Here is a 6,742-nt window from a genome sequence, read left to right on the forward strand (position 1 = left end):
TCTAAACTTTAATTAGTCCACTGAAGCAACAGATTCAACAAATAACTGATGCTGCCTTGAATCTAAGTCACGTGTTACTCTGAGTGCCATCACAGCACAGCCTGTGCTCCTATGCAGCAGCAAAGTTACGGGCATTCATCTGCTTGCTGCTGCGATAACATTATGACACTTGAACTCAGAGGTACGATTTTTGTTGTGTGAGGTTATAGATAGCCAGTAGACTACTTGTCTGATGTTAAATGCTATGACCCACTGGCAATCCACAATGCACTCAATGAAAACGTTTTTATGCTGTGTGTGGCGTGACTCAGCAGTGACCTACATGCAAGAATTCTCGCTCTTGTGTTGCCATCTGAGGTTTGAAACTGCAACTAATATATATATTTATTGCATTGGACATGGGGTGGCATGTTTGTTTCGGAGAGTGGAGTGGCAGCACATTTCTCAGTTGGGTTTCTTGCAAACTTTCGCAGCAGTTTTTGAAATACATGCCATTGGAATATAAGTACCTGCATTTTTCTTGCTACTCCCAAACTTTTCAGCGTGTCTAATAGATAGATCCTCATGCCCCTTATGGATGAAAAAAAAGAAAGCATAATGCAGAGGAAGCAAATTAACTTAGTTTTGGGCCAGAAGAATGCACCAGCAACTTCGCGATCACCAGCGGATGAGTCAAGTGCTTCAGTGTCAGATGTTCAGCAGTGGACAGTGAAATCAGTGACAAAGATAGTGTTTACGAACCATCACAGACCTCAGCCAGCATGTCGAATGGAGAGTCAGACCTGACTGATGATTCTGAGGTGAATGATTCAGGATACAATGCTCTCATTTGTCTCAGCCCATCTCTAGAGAAATGGACACCGGCAACAACCACTTCGCCTTGTGCGACACCACACTCTAGGCCGCCCACTATCATTCAGTTGCCATCTAGCCGTTATGCCCCATGTTCACTGTTTATTACGGATGAAATTTGGCAAATGAAGGTCAATGAAACAAACAGGTTCACACAACAAGTGTTGAAGCCAACTACTCCTAAATCTAAATCACGCTTGAAAAATTGGACGGAAACCAATGCCAAAGAAATTAAAGCATTTATTCGAATACTGATTTGTATTGGTCTCCTCTGTCTTCCTACTCCCAAATCTAAATCAAAGTTGAAAAATTGGATGGAAACCAATCTCCAACAAACGAAAGCATTTGTTGGAATACCAATTTGTATTAATCTCGTCCATCTTCCTATCTGAGTCACTACTGGGCAAAAAGTAACCTGTATGGTGTTGAACTCATTCATCAAAATAGGAGCCGTGACCGCCTTTTACCTACTTTTGAGGTTCCGGCATTTTGCGGACAATTAACTGGTTGCAGAGTTGCAGGATCATGTCTTTAAGATCCATCCTCTGGTAGAGAAATTGAACCAAAATTTTTGCCACTGTGCTAGAGCCAGGAAAGGAGGTTGTGATAGATGAAACAATAGTGCCATGGCGTGGCAGACTTTTGTTCTTACAGAGTCAGGCTGTTCAAGGCATGTACCAAAGACGGTTACAGGCTAAAGGTTGATGTATATGCCGGAAAGTGTGACTGAACAATTGGCATCGGACATGCCGAAGATGTATGCTTGAAACTCCTGCAAAATTACAAGGAAGTTGTGTGCCCGCTGTCCTAGACAACTTCTACATGAGCTTGCCGCTCACTTTTCGCCTTATAAAGGAAGACACTTTCATTCGTGGCACAGTTCACTCAGTGAGGAAAGGGCTGCCAAAAGATCTCACTGAAGTAAAGGTTGCAAATGGCAGTGTTACCGAACTTCAGTCCAAAAAATGGAGTGAAGGCACTGAAGTGGATGGACAAGAGGCCTGTTCTGATACTCACATCTGTCGCCAAATATGAAGCAACTTTGGTGGACAGTGGGAAGAAAACAAGGGACGGCGCACCAATCATGAAACATCAGGCCGGTCTTGATTACAATGCAGCAAAAAAGGGCGTCGACTATAGCGACCAAATGACGTTATACCACAACTGCTTTAGAAAAGGACTCAAATGGTACAGAAAGGTAGCTGTTGAGTTGCTTGTTGGATGTGCCATCATAAATGCGTGGAACATTCGTGGCATGCTTGAAGGAAACTCTACGCCAATTATTAAATTTCAAGATGAACTGGCTCATTCACTGTTCGGCCCTCGTCAAGACAACATCGAAGAAACTCATGGGAGAAGTGTCCACATGCTAAGAAAAACTGGCACATCGGCACACGACACTCAGTGGCACTGCACTGGCTGCTATGCGGCCAACAGTACCAGCAGTAGCCCAAACACTACGGTACGTGAGAGTGAGAAAAGTGACCACTTTCTGTGAATAATGCCCCGGCAAGCCATTCATCTGTTTGTTGTGCTTTAATTCTAAGCACAAGTAACCTGAGAAGCAAGCTAGCTTCAACTGTAAAATGAGTAGGATGAAAACTTCAAGACATAGCTAATGTTCATACTAAATTTTAGCCTTTCTCTAACTAATAAATATTTCTAACACAAAAACTGACTTCTTGTCTTTTTTAATGGCAAGCACTTTGTAGTTCAACATAGGTTTCTAGCATCTTGAATCCATTGAGGGGCTACAGAATGCATTAAAGAAAGCAAAAAATGCATAATGTTGTGCTGAATGTGATCAAGACACATGTACAAGAAACTATAGTCATTAGTTCGATGAGGAAAGTAATGTGCTTTAGCAAGTTAGAACTTTGTTACAAACTTGCCCACATTCACATCTTAACAGATTTAACAATGTTTCCACTACGTGGAGAACCTTGATCTACAGTGCTTTTATCATCCTGATGAAGGTTGGTGTTCCTATTATAACACGTGTACTTAAGAAGCTCAATCTCTCAAGATTTCATGTTGTTTTACTTGACATAAGCTTACGAGGCTTACAGATTACGTGCTCGTATCTCAACGTAAACACTTACCTCCTTTTCAATGATTTTAATTTCTGTAAAAGCACAGTAAATTTCGTCAGACGAGAAGTGCAAATGCTTTTTTTAATCTTTCATACTTGGTGCTTGCTATTATACAACTTACTTATATTACAACTTGCTTGTTTAGAAAACTCATAAAAAACACTCCCCTCACCTCTTTTTTTCTTCTTTTACTTTCCATTGACTCTGACTTTCATTATGCTAATAAACTTCAGAAGAGCTTGCTCTCAGGCTAGTTTGTACACACTGCTAAGAATGAAAAAATGGAGAGACAACGGGACAAGAAAGAAAGGCCTACAGAATTAATGCTGATTTGCGCGCGGCAATCTATATCAAGGACGGGGTGCTGGACCAGGGGAGCTAAGAAGCCGCCACAACAAACTATGGGAGCTAGGTGAATGGCTTCGATGTCCACACAGAAACATAAATATAGGAATGTTATAGAATGCTGTGTCATTCAACAACCCCGTGAATGTTGAAAAGTGGGACAGTGATTAGCTGAAAAGAGTTTCAGAGAGCTCCAGGGAGTGGGGAGGATGATACGGTAAGGGGGCTACTAGGGTGGTGACGTGCATTAAGGGCATCAAGAATGAAGTGAAAAATTATGGAACACAGGGGGATTGTCTCATCACTGCTCGATCGCTCAACGCCAGATAGCCGTGGCCAGTTGCCTTAGCCGAGATTCACCTACCCCGTCATAGCATATGCTGTGCTTGCTGCTCTGCAGTCTTTAGAATAGGCAGGTGTCAGGGAAGCATGCCCATAATGCCTGCAATTAAGTAATAGGCGACTTGCAAAATAGTGCCCGCTCTCTTTTATACACAGCCATGGCTGAACCACTCACTAGCAAATCTGGTAAGAAAATAACGCTGACTTTCACTGTTACTTGGGCTGCAACAAGTCTGGGCTGCAAACAAGAAGACACAAGACAGAGCGCTGTCATGTTTTTAGCACGGTTCGCTTTCCTAAGTAATGTACCAACAAGGTCATAATATACATTATACAAATACATCAATTTGTAAACAAAATGTTATTTTTAATATAGTCATTTTTAAAAACAGCACAAGGATGATAGCATAATTTTAGGCGTAGTCTTAGCAATGAAAAACTTTTGTCAGAAGTTAAGCAAAGTTTTGGCAACGTAAAAATGTGCATCCTCATTGCTAAAGTATTCCTGTCCGGGGAGTGCTAGGAGTTTGTCTTGGTGTGATGTAAAACCCTCCACACATTTATATAGTGCTAGAGAGAGAGGTGATGGGGGAGTGGTAGTGGCCAGTGGAGAATCCTTCCCTGAAATGAATTTCTGGCTACGTCACTGAATGTCTGCAATGCCTTGTAATAGCAATAGGTCTTAGAGGGAAACACTATAGATGATACCAGTGAACCTATTGAGCCTATTCTTGTTTAGTGAGGTGATGGATGTTTTCCCAAAGAATTATAGAAACTGTACAATGGAATGTTTTGTACCACCTGTAATAACCATGCTGTAAGAAAACAGAAAGGCTGAGCTTAAATTTTGTAGGAAATCTCTTAAGAGGCTCGAGGATAGGTAAAGATGACTAACTCCTGTATTCTCCACTCAACCCTCCACGTGGATTCAAATGCACAGTAGCCCCACTCCTTGACACAGGCGGTTGCTTAGTTTTAATTAAACTTCATGTCAATTACTGTGAAACACAGCGTCGTCTTCAGTCAAGGGGTGGCACTGCGCTCATCTCAGTGGAATGAAGCTTCCAGTCATAGATGGTTTCAGAATACAGGGTAAGTGACTTCACATTTTACTCTCTTCGTCGTGAAATCTAGACACCAAAGCCTCGGTTTGAACAAGTAATGCTTTAAGCGCTCTCTCATGCATATGTTTGCTTTAAGGCAGAGTCAGCTTACTATTTCCTGCTTCTGCCACATGCAAATGACACAAAAATATCTCAATAAAATGATTGTGATTTAAGTGGTACACACTCTCTGCAATGTGATTATATGTTTGTAATAAAAGAAGCACTACTCATGTGCTGGTCAGCATCTGCAGCAATATGTTCACCGAGATAGCTTTTTTGTCTCAATATATTCGATATTGTTGCAAATTTAAGAGGTTTTGCAGCTAACATGTAGCTGTTAACTTGTGTCTCGAGAACATACAGCTTTAGGTGAGAGGAGCGCTATATTGCATGATACAAAGGAACATTTTCAGACTGCTTGTTTTATTTTTGTGCGAAAAACAATTGAGAAGGTTTTAATTGCAAAGTAATACAGTAGGTGTTGGCAACGCGAACAAGCCATGCAAAGTGTATGCATCAGAAATGAACTATCCAGATGAGGACCCCCCACCCCACTGATATATGTCAATGCTATAATATCAAATGCTGCGACATTTAACACATATGGTGACTAAAAAGAAAGGATAACTAAAGCAAGAGCAGCATTAATAAAACAACATCAACTGCAAAATTTATACAATCTTTCTCAAAACTTTTATCTTCGCATAAACTGTGGCCTCACACACTGTGGGCACTTTTGCTAACAACCTTCACATTTCACTAGTGCTAATTCTAGCTTCCCTCTAGCTTCCAGCTCAACTGCAATGTTTTGAACGTCAGGGCATGTGCAAGTGAAAATTAGTTTGTGATGGCCATGTGGATCTGTTTCTCTGCCTGAATAATAGGGAGAGGAGGGCAATATAATTGCCTTGAGAACTATTAAGCAGAAGCAGCAGGAGCAGTGGCCGGGATAAAACATTTCAGGAGTTCAATGTAGTAAGGATACAGGAGTAATATGATTAACTTCGCAAGAATATGAGGCCATTATAACACTAAGGGAAACAGACTGGCCCATCACAATGAATTTTCAAATATTGTAACTGATCTAGAACACCTTGCACAGCTGCTGTAATTAGGAAAAAAAAAAGTAGGATTGTCTTAAAAAGACAGCTTTCTTGTTTGTTTACTCTGCTATGCCACTGTACACATTATTACTATTACTTTTTTTTCTTTTGGAACAGGAAGTCACCATATGCCTGGAGGTTTTAGATCACCTTCTTGGTGTGCTCCCGATATATTAACAGTTCGAAAACATTAACATTGTTGCTTGGTTTATTGCCCAAGTAGACCGGCACGTAACGACTGACTAAGGAACCAGGCGTGTGAATATGCACACCCTGTATCCAATCAACCCCTATATCAATCAATTTTGTACAATTAGACCTCCATATATTGAACTTTAATGTAACAAACCGTTTTACTTTGCAGAACTTATTTGGTGTGCATATAGAAATCTTCAATTTATTGAATTCTGTTTATCTGTAATTTCAATTTACTGAAATTATAAATTCTTCTAAAATTTAAATGAGGATATGTGTTGCATTTGAACTGTAAATTCTATGGACGTACAAGTGCTTTTCGGGAGTAAAGCTTCACGATTTTCTTCCCAAGTTTATTCGACTTAAGGACAAAATTCTGCAGCAGTTATAAAACGACCACAGGTGACAAGCAGCTGAATGCGAGGTATCTGGTACAGACCAACGGGGGAAAACTTACAAATCACAATAGCACACATTCAGGCGAGTATGTAAACAGGCGAACTAAGCAGGGAACAAAAACAACACAGCACTGCTTTCATAGGTCCCGAATGATCAGAGTTTCGTCAGAGTTGGTGCAAGCACGCATCCGCAGATAAAACGGGCTCCCACCGTGCATTGACCAATACTTCGAGAGCTGACGCCTACACAATAACCAGGGTAAGTTACAGCACTTGTTTCTGCTCTGATCGTAAAGTGTTCGAATGAT

Source organism: Dermacentor albipictus, chromosome 3 (assembly GCF_038994185.2).
Source record: "Dermacentor albipictus isolate Rhodes 1998 colony chromosome 3, USDA_Dalb.pri_finalv2, whole genome shotgun sequence".
NCBI classification, from domain to species: Eukaryota; Metazoa; Arthropoda; class Arachnida; order Ixodida; family Ixodidae; genus Dermacentor; species Dermacentor albipictus.